Source organism: Callospermophilus lateralis, chromosome 5 (assembly GCF_048772815.1).
Source record: "Callospermophilus lateralis isolate mCalLat2 chromosome 5, mCalLat2.hap1, whole genome shotgun sequence".
NCBI lineage: Eukaryota > Metazoa > Chordata > Mammalia > Rodentia > Sciuridae > Callospermophilus > Callospermophilus lateralis.
In genome coordinates this window covers 89,265,590-89,283,449 of record NC_135309.1, presented here as the reverse complement: position 1 = coordinate 89,283,449, position 17,860 = coordinate 89,265,590, and the positions used below count along the sequence as shown (strand labels likewise).

The window sequence follows — 17,860 nt, the reverse complement described above, 5'->3', positions numbered from 1 at the left end:
GTATATTTCTGGTGGTACATTCAAAACATGCAGAATTAATTTAGTGGAGGATTGGAAAATAAAGGCTTTGTGTAGATGTCCTATTTTCTTGGCCTAGAGAAGAGAGCCAAGGTATTGCCCATAAACTTAAACCCTTTGGAATATTCTCTAGATCTCTAGCAACTGTCATTTTAAGTGGTTCCTATTTTTTCTGACCTTACCTCTCTTCTCTTCTTCTTACAGTCTATCCCTCTGTTAAATTGGCTCTCCTTTTAAAGTCCCACTCTTCTCTTTATTTCAGAAACATGCCATCTCTTACTCTAGAATCCTTAATTTCCAAGTCTGGTTTAACCTTGTGAATTTCCTAAGCTTCATGCATTTTTTTTTCAAATCTCTGACATTCTCTTGTCCGCATTTTTTGAAGTCAGGTTCTGAGCAAAGATGAGTTCCAGATCCTGTTGCTATGTGTAAATTTTAGAGGAGGCAGCCAGGGTGTGTAGTAAAGGAGGCAAGCAAGATGAAGTCTGCTATTTGGTATTGTAAATTAAATTTTATTTATCCAAAGGAACATCAGTGAATTCCAGTGATTTACTTTAGGGCAGAGGGGTGGGAGGGAAAGTGAGGGAGCAGGGGATTAGCAAGGATGGTGGAATGTGATAGACATCATCATCCAAAGTACATGTATGAAGACATGAATTGGTGTCAACCTACTTTATATACAGAGATATGAAAAATTGTGCTGCATACATGTAATAAGAATTGTAATGCATTCTGCTGTCATCTATTTTTTTATCAATAAAAAAAATACCTCATTGGCTGGGTGTGGTGGCATATACTTGTAATCCCAGCCTCTCAAAAAGCTGAGGCAGGAGAATTGCAAATTTGAGGCCAGTCTCAGCAACTTAGCAAGACCCTGTCTCAAAATTAAAAATAAAAAGGGCTAAAGATGTGGCTCAGTAGTAAGAGTGTCCCTGGATTCAATGTCTAGTACCCACCCATCCCCCTGACAAATCCCTTACTGGTTTACATAAGAAACCCATTTCTAATTGTAAATATAACTTGACTTAATTTTTTTCCCATAATCCTTGTTACACTAAAAAATGGTCTACCATTTATATGATATTGAAAGCTACCATGGCAAACTGAGTCTCTGTAATTTCTGGACATTTTTCTGTGTTTGCAGGAGGAAGTGTTTAGATAGGCTCCTAAGATTTGGAGATGTGAACCAGTGTTCCCCAAGCTCCTTTCCTATTCAGTTAGCTGCAGGCTTTGCTTCAGAAGGATGCAGTGTTTTATGCCAGGAACACAAAAAGAAAATAAGCAGTCAGTGCTCAGCTTTTGAATTGCTAAAAATACAACTTAAACCTCACTGCACACACGTAATCTAGAAAGTCAAGGGTATTGATATTCAAGATCCAGTTTCTTTTGAGCTATAAGCGGCGGAGCCCCAAAGGAAGTAACACATAAAGTTTGTGTCACAAACAATAGGATGGAAAGAGAATAGATACAGAGCTAGACTGCTGTATCCTAGAGACTAGATAAAGGTTGCTCAGGTTTGGGGGAAGAAGGGTCACTTTGAAGAAAAAGCAGCTGAAAAATATGAGTGTGCAATTTTAGCTTTTTCTCAAAGACCAAGGTATGGAGGGAAGTATGGGGACTGAGATTCCTGTCATTTGGAGATTTGGGAGAACAGGCAAGAGTCCAAGTATTTAACAATTAGAAAGTTGCAAGCATTGACCAATTAAAAGAGATGTCCCACTAATTCAAAAGATCATTCTGGTCAATGTAAGCTAAATAACAGACCTGGAGAAAGGCAGGTGGTGCCTGGCTCCCATCTGAGACAGTGCAGTAGCGTTGGTGCATATATGCTTTACAGCACAATGGCAAGGGAGGAATAAAATAAAATAAGCCCAGGCATGAGAAAGCATGAGAGACTCCTTAGGGCTTCTCTCACGCTTTTCAGTGACACGGTTACAGCTGAAAGTGTGCAGATCTGAGGACACTTGGAAGTGGTAGAGAGATCACCAGAGGACTTCGAGAAAACTGAACCCAAGTTAGGACCTCAGGTAGCAGCAGAAATACTGCGCATAAGGGCTAATTTCCAAAAGACAGGCAAAACAATTTAAAGCAACTGATGCCATCAGAAAACAAAGAATGCATACTGAACAGGTCCAAGTATATCCAGCCCACACATGTAAACGTATGTGTACACACACACACACACACACACACACACACACACTCATTCCATATGCTCCTGCACAAGCTCTCTTTGGAATTAAATGTCATTTGGTGAAAGAATAGAGAAATGAAGAATCTTAACATTGCCTGCATTTGATAATAAAATAACAGCAATAATTTGACTGAGCTTACTTGGAAAGACCTGATATGGTTTTCTACTTTTATAATAGTACATTTGTTTATAGGAAAACAAAAGATACATACTGCCCTTTGATGCCTACTCAGGAGGGGTGTGTGTGTGTGTATGTGTGTGTGTGTGTGTGTGTGTGTACACTCTGAGGCACCTTGTCTTTGAGACTCTAACTAAATTGGTTTAAATGCTGTCCATTGTGTTCCAAGACCCTACATACTTTCTCATCACTCCTGAAAATATAAAAAGAACTCAAAAACACTGCTCTGCTATAACAGCTTCTTACCACATTGGTGGTTTTTAGATATTTTATGTGGTAGAGATTTCCTTTTGGATGGAATTCCCAGTTGTAAAGGAAAGAACATATAAAGCCAGCGTCATTCTGACTAAGCAGAAATGAGGGAACAGAAGCAGTTCAGGGCATCTATCTGGAGCATGGGATTGAAGTGCCCTTACAAAAAAAGCTGTTGCTGTCTTCATTTCTAGACTGAGAATATTACAGAAAGTGTATTAACTTGTGTGTGGAGCTATAAATTATAAAATTCTAAGTGTGACTCCTGATGGAATGGGAGTTTTGTGCATATATCCCTATGTCCCTTAGGGACACTATCCAATTATTTGCTACTTTGTGGATTTAAAGGAGAAGTCAAAGCAAGTGACCAAATGTTTTGCTTTGGCATGTGAGAATCATCCTATAAGCTGTTCAAAAAAGCAACTTCTATATTTTATTAATTTATTTGTTCAACAAATATTTTCTATGCTTTCACCAGCACCAGACATTGTGTTGGCTGCTGTGGAAACAGTTTCACTCAACCTCTATGGACAATTTTATTTCTACATAACGTCTTTGAACTGTAGATACTTCTGCTCCATGTAGCAGTTTCCAATTAGAACAAACTGAATGTTTGTATGTGTTTATGTCTGTGCTTAAAATCTTGCAGCTCTTGTGGGTTTACTCCCTTTAGATCAATGCAAAAAAAATGAATATATAGAGCTTGCCTATGTTGATCAAATTCACATGAGGAAAGTCTGGTCTTAAATACAGAGTCACAAATATAATATCACTGATCAAAAAAATGCAGTCAAGCAGATATCTTTAAAGGCGTTTCTGTTTGCCACTTAATTGGATCATATACCATACAAACCTTTCCTAAACTTAGATTCCCTGGATAAATTGTGAAGAAAAATGGTACCTTTGAAAATATTTGGTGCTTTATCTGCATCAAGGTATACACATGGTTTGAGCAAATAATAGTTCTCTGCCCTCCCCAGTGTATCTGATTTCTAGTTCCTTCAAGACAACTTTTCAATTTTCTTGACTTTCAAAAATTTACTTCTAAGTAATAAAGTAATATTGGGTTTTTCTCTTTCTTTCTTTTTTTCTTTTCTTTTTTTTTCTTTCTTTCTTTCTTTCTTTTTTCTTTTTTTTTTTTTTTCTTTTTTTTTTTTTTTTGTAATAGGGTTTAACCCAGGGGCATTTAATCACTAAGCCACATTCCTACTCTTTTTATATTTTTTTCATTTTGACACGGGGTCTTGTCAAGTTCTTCAGGCCTCACTAAGTTGCTGAGGCTGGCTTTGAATTTTCAATCCTCCTACCTCAGCCTCTGGAACCACTGGGATTTTCTTTTATCTTGATGTTTTTCAGTTTTAGCCATTGTGTGGCCTGAAGGCATCTGGCCACCTGAAGGCATCTTAACCACCACTGCACCCCTTCCATTTAGAATAGCTTCTGTCCCTTCATATATACATCAAAATTCATTCCAGTCATACATTCAGTAATTTCATGATTCGGTCATATAAAGTTGAATCACCCCTAAGGCATATTGTCTACTCTGATTGCTTTTCTCATGGTATATACTTTGTTATACTGAATAGTTTGTGTTCTTTTTTTTTTTTTTTTGTCTTCTATAAAATTATCACCAATTTATCTCTAAAATTCTCAAATATCTTCTTGTTATATTTAAATGTATCACATAGTCCATCTATGCCATCTTTCTGGGGTCATTTTCTAGAGCCTTCTAACCTGGATTGTCTGGACAAGATTCTCTTCATGTTCTGTGCACCTTGCGGAGAGAACCATTATCCTGAGTTAGAACTAATATGCTTGGTGACAAATCTTCTGCCCATCTTGGTATTTTCCTTTGTTTTTATGGATCTCTTTTTTAGTAGATTCCTGGGAAAAGGTGCATGTCTAAAAATGCCTTAAATTCACCCTCATATCTAATCAAGGATTTGTATGGATGTGTAATACCATATTCTAAATATGATTTTTACCTGGGCATTTGTATACATTGCTCCAATATCTTACCTCTAAGATTTTGCTAATGTACTCAAAGCTATCTTCTTTTATTTAATTTATTTTTTTTTGGAGTATTTTACAATTTTTAAAAACAATATCTCCAATATTCTGAAATCTCAGTGATGTGCCTTAGCCCAGGCCTCTGTTTACCCAGAGCATGGCTTTCAGGAAATGTGCATGAAAAACTGGGTCTTCATTTCCTTGCTGCCATGGTTTGCATGTGGTTTGTGGTTTACGTGTGGGAAACTTGGTCCCAGAGTGGCAATGGTACCTGAGGGGGAGCCTAATGGGATGTGGGTATCTCTTGCTGGGTGTGCTGCTTTTGGAAGAGATCAAGGCAGTTCTCCTAGAACCCTGGTTGTCTTTGAGAAAGAAAGCCATTTTTACAAGAGCAAGATTGGCACTCTGCCTTCCTATTTCATATATGATCTCACCCTCTGCACAACTGTCATCCACCATAATTCCTCACCAAAGGAATTATTAGTTGTCCAGCTTCAGGTATTTCATTATGGTGATAGAAAACAGACTAATACACTCACTATTAGCATTTCTATTTTCCCTGTTTGAGATTTCTGTGTTTTGGACCTCTTGATGTGCTCTTTTGTTGGCATAGGGATTATTTCATACCATCGTTTTCTAAGTTCTCTAAACTTTTTAAAAATATGTCTTTAGTTGGAGATGGGCACAACACCTTTATTTTATTTTTATGTGGTGCTGAGGATTGAACCCAATGCCTCACATGTTCTAGGCAAGCACTCTACCACTGAGCTTCAATCCCAGCACCTCAGGTATCTAAACTTAATAAATAATGAATCAGACTAAATTGAATGAGTTCATATGAAGAACTCTCCCCTCCTGGAATGCCCTTCTTCTACATCATCTTCATATGATGATATCCTGCCTATCCAACCACAATCTGATCTGTCTTCTAATTCTTCCAGTTTGTTTTTCCTTGCGAGATTCAAGAATATCTATCACTTACTCCTATGGAACATGTTCAATTGCTTATTTGTACTCTATCTAATCACAGATTGTAGTCCCCTGAAAGGCAGAAACCTGTTTTGGGGATCACCTACCACTCCCATACTGCCTCTAAGAATCTAACCTAGTGGTAACACTATTCAGTTTTTTTTTTTTACTAGAACATCTGATTTATTTTAAAAATGCAACAATTTTTAAATGAGACAAAATATCATTTTCAAAAAGCATCAAGAAGTGAGTATATTTAACCATACTCAGCTCATAACAGAGAAAATAATTTCTGCTATATGAATTATTCTATATTCTATAGCTTGTTTACTGAACTGGCAATGAATTGGCCTAAAAGGAATGATGAAAAGATGTTAAATTTCTGAATTTCAAAACAGAGCATAAATAGCTATCTAATAGTGCCAGTGGAAGCCTGGGGTGAAATTCCATGGTAGAGCTCTTGACTAGTATGCATGAGGCCCTGGGTTCAATCCCCAAACTGAAAAATAATTTTAACTGAATATTTTTTTTCTGTTAATTTATGTGACTATGTGTATATGAATTCAATTTTGAATCCTTTTGGCATTGACTTAGGAAGAGTAATTAATTTTAATTAAGGAAGTATTTAAGCAGATTTTTATGTTCTATGAACTTATTTTCCAGTTTATTTTTATTTTGCCTATATGCATATTTCATCAATGTATAGTTATATTTACTACAATACATCGAGGAAATTGTGCATCTTAAGGGAACAAAATTTCTTTATGAAATTAAGAGTGGAACAATATAAAAAAGAAAACGGCAATTTCCAGTTATATCAAAATAATATATCAAGGTCACCACAGGAGGCACACTGGGCATCACAGAAAAGCACTGTTAAGAAGATCCAAGGTGGTTTTCCTACAGATGAATGACAGATTGGGCTGCTCTCAGTGGGTAATGTTCAGCTGAGCTTGCATGTGACAAGTTTCCAGTGTGCATGGAACATGCTCCATTGACTTTTATCAGGTAACTAGACTAAATCAATATTTTTGATATATTGATCTGATAAAAAAAATGCTTTGACATCAAGTAAGAACCTTAAATGTAAAAATAATCCTCAAATATGTAGAACATTCCTGAGTCAAAGATGAAAAAAGTAGGGTGTCTACTCCTTCTGCCTAGCACTTCAGCCACACTGCCAAAAAGAGAATGCATGAATTCTTTAGATGACTCAAGATAAAAAATAAATAAATAAAAGAAAAAAAAACATAGACACAATTTAATCTGGCCTTGATTAGTCCCAGTGAACAAGATTTTGGGATTTTGAACAATTCCCTCAAGATTTCTAGTATGTATCTATAGAAATGGTTTTTGGCTTTGTTTAATTCTCTAATGTGCTCTCTCTCTCTCTCTCTCTCTCTCTCTTCCCTCCCTCCATCCATGCCTCCCTCTCTCTCCCTCTGTGTGTGTGTGTGTATGTGTGTGTGTGTATTTATTCCTAAACTGTAATATGAGATGGCTTTAATTACTGAGACTCTATTATGTGGCAGCTGTATCATTTATATTACTCCATTCATTTTGATAACATTCCCATAAGAAAAGAATTATCAGAATGATATTACAGACAAGGAAACCAAAGCCAAAGAGATTAAATAACCTTTTCAAGGTCTGAAACTGGGGAGTTTCTTAGCCTGGATTTGGACCTAGATTCAAAGTTAATCCCTTTTTAAAAGAAAAAAATGGTACATTGCAACCAAGCATTTTGACACTCACCTATAATTCCAGCTGCTTAGGAGGCTCTGGCAGGAGGATTTCAAGACTGAGGCCAGCCTGGGCAATTTAGTGAGATCCTGTCAAAATAAAAAAAATAAAAACACAGTAGCTGAGGTTTTAGCACAGTAGTAGACCACTTGCCTAGCATATCCACAGATTCAATTTCCAGTATTGGGAGGAAAAAAGTGACATTGCTACTTTTAGGTTAGGGACTGTTAATAGTCCTAGCAGTATGATTTTATTTTCCAGGAGTTCAGTCATCTCACTATGCCCTAATCCTTATAATCAAAAGAAGCAATTCTGTGGCTGGCTGCCAGAGGCAGGGGTGCAGTCATGATGATAGACATCAAGTTGGCCATCACTGAGTTGTCTATTCTGCACCCAGCCCTATGCTGAGCCTAATGGGACCTGCAAAACACTGCAAAATCTAGTCTCCTTCCCCAATAAATTACATTGAACAGAGATTGTTTCTTTTTTAAATTACTGTATTTCCCAAGTGTTTCACCAGTGGCAATTGAAATGATTTTAGGTGGTCCACTGAACCCATATTAAGTAATCTTAAATCTCAAAGAGCGATGCAGTGCCTTTTCTCTCTCCAATAACAATAACTATCAAGGAGAATGGCTCAGTTTGGCGCTTGTGTGCTTTTAAAACTGCTGCTAACCTCTTTTGCCAATAAAATAAAGGGAAGCATTTGGCTCAGAGACTTTGGCAAGCATTTAACAAAGCACTTATTTTATTGCTATCCTCTATTAGTGACAATTGGTACTAATTTTTCATTTGTGATAGTGATATAAATTTTTCTAAGTTAATTTAAGGTAAAAATGAGTCAGTTAAAATATTTTTTAAATAATAGTATAGAAGAAATATATCAATAATGCATATTGAATAGTAATACAAAAGTATGGCAAGAAAGTCAAACCTGGAAGATGAATGACTTGAAATACTACCAGAAAGAACAGGCAGGGTCTAGGCAGTCTACCCTGTATTCTCTCCTGGAGCAGGCCTGGCCCCAGCTCAATTACAGGGAAAGGCTGTCTCTTGTTTCTTCTATGAAGAATGAATGGAAGTGAAATATTCTTTTCTGTAGAACAGAAATTTGTGAACCAAAAATTATTCATGTAGGTCTCATTCTCAGTAATTAGATGCTATCATAAAAAAAAAAAAAAAAAAAAAAAAAAAAAAACCAGTGGACAGTAAGTGATTTTTCTTTCCAGGCAAACTATAAATAATCTTTGGAAATAAAACCAAGTTGTTTCTAACAAGATAAAGATAATAAACCTTGACATCATGGTTCCAGTAATTAAGAGTTTCATTAGGGAAGATTAAACAAGAATAAGCAGGTAATACATTTGCTATTTAGTTGCAAAAACTAAGGAGGGCTATGCATTTTGTACAACCTTTCTCTTTATAATGCAAATATGGAATCATAAGAAGAACTTTCTTGCCCATTGTTTACTGAGAATGTATGCTCCTTATGAAGCAAAAATCCCAAATCCAAAGCTTTATTATTTTGTCCCATTATCTAGCTTTATACGCCTAGTATGTGGGGACACTCCTACAACAGTTCCTAGAGGGTGGAATTTGTCTCTCTGCTATTGGAACATGGGATAAATGGTCCCTGAAAATTTGCTAATTGAATTAATAAAGGCTGAAACTTAAGCTCCTGAAACTGATTTATATAATCATTCCTGAGAGATATCCTTTCATAATGTCTTTTGCCTTTCCCCAAGTTCTAAAACAGACCTTACAATATGACTTGACACTATCTTGATGCATTAATTTGTCACTATGAAAATTAACAAATAAATCTCAATTATACAACTTCTGATATCTGGGGTGCTAGGAGAATTTCATGAAGTTGTTTACCAATGCTAAATGGCCTCAGGTGAACTAACTGTAATATATATATTATATAATATATATATTATATAATATATATATATTTGTGTGTATATATATAGACATACACACAAATATATGTATATATACATATATTTAGTACCAGGTATTGAACCCAGGGGTGCTCAACCACTGAGCCACATCCCCAGCCATTTATTGTCATCGGGGATAATAAAAGACAAGGTCTCACTAAGTTGCTTAGGGCCTTGCTCAGTTGCTGAGGTTGACTTTGAAATCAGGATCCTGCTGCCTCAGCATCCTAAACTGCTGGGATTATAGAAGAGTACCACCACTCCCAGCAAATGGTCCAAACTCTTGGCAATATTTTATATTTATCTTTATCTACGCTTTTTGCAAGATTGTCAGTTGTCATTATGGTTCACCATCAAGGTACCTGATTTTGGCAACTTCATTTAGAACTTCTGGAAAATGAAGTGCCCTGGAGAGGCAATGGAAAAACTCTTCTATGACATTATCCCTGCAGCATAAGCTTAATACATAGGCTTTATGATATCTACTTTAGCTACTGAGAACTAAGTTCTGTACTTCCTTCCCAGGCATGGCCCACGTAGTCATGGTTTCTAGACAAATGATCTCTGAACAAATGAGATGCTTGTGTAAATAATACATACAACCTAACCCTATTTTAAAACACATTAATTTTTCAGTTTGAATTCATTCCTGTTTCAAATTATTTTGCCAGGAAGAGACTATTCTGCCCAAATATTTCATTCAGAAACTATGAAGGTCTTTATGTTCAGATATCCATGCATCCTGCTGACACATTTCATTTTGGCAGAGGATGTTCATCTTTCGAAGTTTTGATTATCATTAAAACAAAAATAAAACTTCCATCAACAAAGGCAACAGTTAGGCTTCTACCATGGAGGCATTCTTGATCCTTTCTTGGTGGTGACTTTTGATGGCTATCCTGGCCCTATTACATGTTGGGAGCTCTTGCTGTGGCCCTCAGTGTCCCGCAGAGTTTGACTCATGCTCACTTCTCTTCTACTACCATCTCATGCTCTCTCGCCTGGCTCAGGGTCTCCCAGGCAGGTGGGCCTCCTTTCATAAAGGCTTTCACAATGCCAACCTTGTGTCCTTTCAGGACCTCTGGGTCCTGTGCTGTTCCCTCTGCCCACATCCCTCTCTCCTCTGGCTTTTCACACAGCTTCACTATCACCCAACCCCCCCCTCACCCCCCGCCATCACAGAGGTCTCCTTTGAACAGTTATTGAAATTCAATCTTCCCTACAGATTAATTTCTCTTGTTATGTATTTTTTTCCTCCATGGTTTTACCATAGCTTAAAATTATTTGTGTTGGTTTGTTCCTTTTTCCTGTCTCGCCTTTTATACTTTATGGTCCCTGATGGCAAACCCTGGGTCTACTCAAAGACCATTCTATCTCCAGTGTCTGGCACAGTAGGCCTTCAACCCATGCTAGTGCAAAGAAGGCAGGATGATGCCTCTGGGCTCCTGAAAAGTGAGCTCATGAGGGAAGAATGGAGAAGGAGCTCACTTGGGAGATAGAAATGATGACAAAAAAAAAAAAAAAATCCCAATATATCCAAAAAAGAAAACATATGAGGAAAGAGAGCAGAGCATAAAGTGACAGAGGGAACCACCCTCATTCTTAGTGTTTGGAGAATGGCAGGAAAGAGTGAGAAATCTGTTGACCTGGAGAAGGGGCAACACAGGCTTCTTAAAGATGGTGGATGGGACTTAGCATCAACCAACGTTTGCCATGAAGAAATAAGAAGCCAGTATGACCACAGATTGACTTTTTTTTTTCAATAGAAGATACAGATCTAAACTTTTATATTAATTCTGGTATCTAATATGAATTCTATGATCTAAATTTCTATATGAATGCTGACTGTAATACTGGAAACTAACTCAATTTTTTTATAAAAAAAAATTAGGAGTCAATATTTACTGAGTTAAACATACCTATCTGAGTTTCCATTATGTGATCCATGCTTTCATGAAAATCTTTATTTCCTTTACAGGTTTTCCTAGAGGCAAAACCTGTTAAATATATTTAATAACTCCCAGCATCCCTTCCCACCATTTGTAACTCAAATGGCTTAATATTCAACTTTTCCAAGAAAAGCAAATACCATTGCTTTGAGTTCCAAGTTCCAAATCCATCTTTGTCTCCAAATCTCTCTTTAATATACCTTGCTTATTTTATTCATTATGTATAGCCCACACCCAGCACTGGGGATAAAATTGTAAATAATACATACATGTTCTTGCCCTCCTTGAACTTCTATGTCATGGCAGACGTAGAGAGATGGACAGCAGTTAGAAGCTACCACCCAGAGCTTATTAGTGCTTGCCATGATTTCTCCTTCTCCATCATTCTTCATACCAGATCAATCCTTGAGTCAAACAGATTCTCAGATCTCTCAAAGATCTCCACTCCTTTTTTGCTTTATACCCACTGCTATTGCTAAAGCCCAAGTAAATATAGATTTTACTTAAAGAAGCAAAACAGCATTCGAATTCACCTCCTTCTTTCTGTCCTTTGGCCACCTGCCATAGTCCACCTTCAACATAATGGCCAGCATGATCCCCTTTAAAAACAAGGTGGATCACATTACGCCTCTACTCAAAACTCTTCAACGGTGACCTGAGTAAAGTTCTTTCATTGACTTCAAGGTCATAGATCTGGCCTCATTCCCTCTCTTACTGTGTTCTGCCTCACCGACATGGGTTCAGCTACCCTGGCCTCCTCAAACACAAACACACCTACCTCAAGGCCTTTGTCCTTGCTCTTTTCTGCCTAGCATAGTCTTCTCCCAGATGTCCCAGGAGCTTGCTTTCTTGCTGCCTTTAGGTGTCTACTCAGTTGTCATTCTGTCACCACAGTCTGCCCTGTGCACTTTACAGAACGAAGCAGCACCTCTCCCTGTGTTGTTCATTCCTTATTCTGCTTCACTTTTCACGATCACACTTGGCGCTCTCTTACAAACTATTTAGTTATGTGTTTATTCACTTATTGTCTATTCCCATCATTGGAACATAAGCTCCAAGAGGACTGGATTGGAATACTAAGCAGTGTCTCTGTGTAGGCACATTTAATGTTATCCTGAAGGGTAAGTAGGACATGCCAGGCTGTAGTGGACTGGTGTGTTTGCATGCATGTGTGGACACATGTGTGTGAGAAAGTGTGTGTGAATGTGTTAAGGCTTGGAGGCAAAGGAGAGCACAATGGCTTTGAGAATCTGAAATGTATCTGAGCTATACCTGTATGACACTAACAAAAGTGAATGAAATGAGACAGAAATAAATAATTCAATAACAAGAGTTTAGAACTATGAAAAACTTGGGTACTTGCATTCTTGGATACTCACTAATACAGGAATGCTGGACTTGTATTACCAGATCTTTTGATAAGACAAACTGGATTTTGACGATTCCAAACAAAACATGTCCATAGCAGGCACACTCCCAACAATTAACTTTCAACCTCTGACACCCACAGTAAGATACAAACGTTTAGCCTCAATGCCTGTCTTCTATGTCTATTGCTTCAATGCTGTTGAACTCAATAGCAGTATTCATACCTACACAACTTAATACAAGTGAATATTCTCGAATTTTTTACTCTTTTCCCTTTTTTCCTGATCAAGTTTTTTGTTGCTGTTGTTGTTTTGTTTTTAAGGGAGCAGATGGCCCTTGTCTCCCTGAATTCAATATGGATTGTCACTCTCCTCTCCTTGGAAGCTACCACTCCCTGTAAAGCAATTCTGTTGGAACTCACACTTGACCAGAGTCACATTGGCAGGCGGCTATAGTTTTTCTGTGCTGGGTTTATAACTCTTTTTGTACAACTTGTAGTTAGGTTTTAAAACTTAATGCAAAAATTATCCTTTTTGTGTTCCTGATTTTTTGCTTTGAAAAATTGACAAAGGATGATGTATGTTTTCATAAAAGGAAATTTTCAAGATAAGTTTGTCACTCCCTGTTTTCATAGGCTAATGATTTTCCCAGTTTGTTGTCATCTAGAACAAGGGTCAGCAAAACATGGCCTAAGGACCAGATCTGTCCAGTCACCAATTTTTGTATAGTCTCAGATCTAATAATGGTTATTACATCTTAAATAGTTGGAAAACATTGGAAGAATAATAAAATTTTGTAACCCAGGAAAAATCTAATAAAATTTATATTTCAGTATCCATAAATAAAATTTTATTGGAATGTGACCACATTCATTTGTTTTTGTGTTATCTCTGGCTGCTTTTGTACTACACTGGCATATTTGGGTAGTTGCAAATGATACCCATATGACCTACAAAGTTTAGAATATTATCTGGCTCTTATGGAAACTTAGATATAGATAAATGATTATTAGACATTATGATTTGGGGGTTCAGTAAAATTTGAGGGTAAGGGAGAAGGATGAACTTATAGTTGCCAATGTTTAGGCTTTTGCCAAATAAACAAATCTTGTTCTTTGTCATCATCAGAATTTAATAAGAGTAACACTTTTATAGCTCAAAGAAATAAGAATGGACGTAATATCAGAAAAGGGGTAATATTGTACAGTTAAAAGCACAGGGTTTTAAAGTTCATTCTAACTGGTTATCCAAACCAGGAGCCAGCCTTTTCTATGTGGGGGAGATGGGCCTCATTGCTTAACCTTTTTAATTTTTTTGATTTAAACTCTTTAGGGATATCATGAGAATTTTCAGAATACCTTTTGTTTAGCACTATTTCAATAATCTACCAAGTTTCTAGGTTTTCCTATTTTCCTACACCATCCTCATCCAGGTCATACCTCAGATCTCACACTGCCAAGAAGAAACAGTTGCAACATTAATTGTATGCCAGTTTTTGGCATTTAGCATACTTAAAAAAATTATTCCTCACAGTTATTTATGCATTCTAAGTACTAAGTTCATCATGAAATGTCCTTGAATATGATTTGAAGCTAGCAACAATTTGTAATTTTTTTCACATTTTGATGCCTAATATGATGCCAAGAATAAGGTGAGTCTTCCTGTACTATATATAGTCTCCTTAACTGAGCACTGTCCCTTTTGCTTTGTCCATGGAAAAATCTGAGTTTTAGAACAAAATTAAACCATCAGTATTTTCTACTTACAAGAAATAAATGGCTGCTTCCCTGGGCTAGTTAGGGTGGTCCTGTCTTGGGAATGCAATCATGGAAGCATGCCTGTTTCTGCTAAGGAGATTACATCTCTTTTTATGTAATTCATTTCTCTTATGATTGTATAATATAATATTGATCACAAAGTCAGGAACATTAAGACCATGTGGCATGAAGTCAATCCAGGTCCCTATCTAGTGGGGCACTTGATTAATAAACGCTGTGATCCTTCAGAAATAATATGAAGAGAAGAAAATCAACAGTGTATGTTAGACTATATAATTTTCTTGCTTAGCAAAAATAGGCGATGATAGCTCCTTTAAAAAATTAGCTAATTACAGGATTCAGCTCCTTACGCTTTAATTCTGCCAAAGGAGGACCAGGGAGCCCTGAGAACTCCCATGGAGTTTTCTCTCTCCATCTCTGCTGGAGCTAGCCCTTCAGAGTAATTAAGAAATAATTTCAGTGTAGCCACACATGTAGGCAATCAGATCCAATATAGGAAACACCTGCTTTTACTTCAATTCTGGCCTGCTTACTAATCGGTCATATTTGTCTTGGGACATTGTGTTTGCTTGTGTAATTGTGCGTAGCACATTTTCAGATTTTACCACAGATGGATCCAGAAAGCAGTTCTGAGTGAGTGTGTCTGGGTAAGTGAGATACAAACAGCCTCCCTCATCTTCTGTCCAAATAGACGTAAGCAGAGTGAGGCCTTGCCCTCCCCTCTGCCCACACCATGCAGCACAAACAGGAAGTAGTCAGTGAACAGCTTGATCTTTGCAGGCTTAGCAACCAGGTTGCTTTTGTTTGGTTAACAATTCCAGACACATCCAGTCAAAAGGGGTAGAAAACACACAGGTCGACAGCTAGATGATAAAAACACTGACAAGTAACTCTGATGTCACAGAACTAGAAGAGGCTCTGATCCAGGGGAGGACATGCTTCCAGCTTTGGAGTTTCATTTCATGTTAGCTACACTTTAGCAGGTATTTTAATGACATAACCCAGAAAAAGGATTTTATGGGAGTCACAAAACAATGGGAAGAGTTGCTTGAGGACATGGGGAAAATAGAGACAGAAGAATTGCAAGGGAAATATGATTAGAAAAGAAAGAACACTCCAAAGCAATGCATTAGAATTGAAAATAGCATTCAATAGATCTGTGCATCTAAATTGAAATGGAGAACAGAGACAATGAGATGGAAAAAGTTATACTAGCATGAAGTACTTGTGTATTTATGGTAAAAGTATTTTTAGGCTCACATGTTTCTCCATTTTATACTTTGAGTTGTCAGAAGTGTATAAAAAATTAACCATATTAATGGTTTCTGTATAAACTATATGTCTGTGCATAATTTTTAGATAATAGCTTTATTTTTTAATTACATATGGTCACATAACTTTGCAACTATCACCACTACCTAATTTAAAGCATTTTGTCATTCCCCCTACAAATACCTCTTGCCCATTAGCAACCTCTCTTTCTCCTTTTCCCCAGCCTCAGGCAACAATGATCTGCTTTCTGTTCCCATCTTTATGGTTTTGTCCATCGTGGAAACTTCACACAAATGGAGTCATACAGTTTGTGACCTTTGTGTCTAGTTTCTTTTCTCAGTGTAATATTTTCCTGTTTCCTTTATATTGAGCATGTATCATTACATCATTCCATTGTATGGATATCTTTCATTTTGTTTATCAGTTCATTAGTTAATGGACATTTGAATTGTTCCCAATTTTTGACTATTACAAATAATGTTACTATAAATATCCATATACAAGTTTCTGTATGGGCATACATTTAAAATATCTTGGATATAGCAATGAAATTGATGGATCATAAAGCAATTCTATTTTTAATGTTTTGGGGAATTTCCCAGAACTGTATCCAAAGTGACTGAGCCATTTTTTATTTCCATCCAAAAGGTACGAGGCTAATTCCTCTACATCTTCACCAACACGGTTATTGTCCATCTTTTTAAATGTAGCCATCCTATTTAGAACTAGTTAGATAGAATGATTCTGAGATGGTCTAGTAAGGTAGAACAGGACTGGGTCTTTCAACTAGTTTTACCATCCAATTCATATATTTTGGGGTTCAGACTAAATTAAACTAAGAATATGCATCTTATCCTAATTTGGGAGTCATTTTACCCTCTCAACCATCAGACAGTGACTATCTCTTGACATAGGTGATGCCTTAATCCTTTTCATGGGCATAATATATACATGCTTTTATTTGCAAAGTCAAGTTTTGTGTTACATGTGTACACCAAAGTCAAGACATGTATGTGCATACATTGAGTGATTAAATCCTAGCTTGAAGTAAATAAGCATTCCACTTTCTGAAGCATAACAAACACACACTATTTACTGATCAAACAGCATCAAAGGTAGACAACACTAATAATGGCTGATGAGGCCTTTACCTAAGGGAGGTACAATGGAGCAGCACAGCATGAGGTCTTGAAATGACTCCTGGCCTGGGAATCAGGGCATCTGGATTCCTCTTCTGTTTAAAACAAAACAAAACAAAAAAAGACAAAACAAAACACTCTACCCAATTCTGTTGTCCAGCCCCTACTCTTCTCAGCCAGGTTAGTATGGTTCTTATTTGCTTATAACAGACTTCATGTACTTATTGTACAGTGCACTCTAAAGATTTTACATTACTGCTTCATTAGTCAATTACTTTTAGCCCCTAGAATATAAGTTTCATGAGGTCAGGAGTGCTCTCTGTTTTGTTTATCATTGTGCTTGCAACACTTTAGCCCAGCGCTTGGCATGAGTAGCTGGTCATTAAATATCACAGAGATCTTGCACAAATCACTTAACAACAATCTCAAATGAATATAAGCATAGATGATTATTTGTCTAAATAATATCTTTTTTTGCAGATAAGAATCCATATTATAAAATATAAGATGGGAATATTGGTAGTATACTGTGTTATTATGAGGACTTTATTAAATATAAGTTAAGATACTTAAATTTGTGGCACATAGAAAACAACAAATATTCATCATTGTCGTTTTAATTCTCATTCCTAAATATCAATTTACAAATACAAGTTTGAAAAGGTTGTATGAAATTCTCCTTATCTCCTAGTCAAATATTCTGATAACATATTTATTTGCATGATAAACCATATCCATGGTGTTTACGAATATTCCATTTCTAGGGCAGGTGGCATGATATTCCAAGGAGGATGTTACATAGGAGCTTGATGACAATGGAATTGTAACTTTTCATGTCTACAGATTTTCTTTATCTTTCTTTTGCCTTCTGTTATCACTTGACTTTGATCATGAAATTGTATAATTTCATTCATGGAGATAAAACTACTGTTAATAAACAATATTCTTCTCTAGATAATTTGTGATTTGAAATTCAGCTTTATTTCTCATACACTGATGGTGCACAGTGAAATATTAGAGGAGGTTTAGAAAAGTTTCAGGAAAT

The 17,860-nt window shown here is 36.6% G+C and overlaps 1 long non-coding RNA gene across 1 annotated transcript in view; it reads left to right on the top strand.

Annotated features, from left to right (window-relative positions):
- Positions 1-17,860, top strand: part of LOC143399308 (uncharacterized) — a 67,489-nt gene that overhangs the window by 11,463 nt on the left and 38,166 nt on the right. The window lies entirely within an intron of this gene.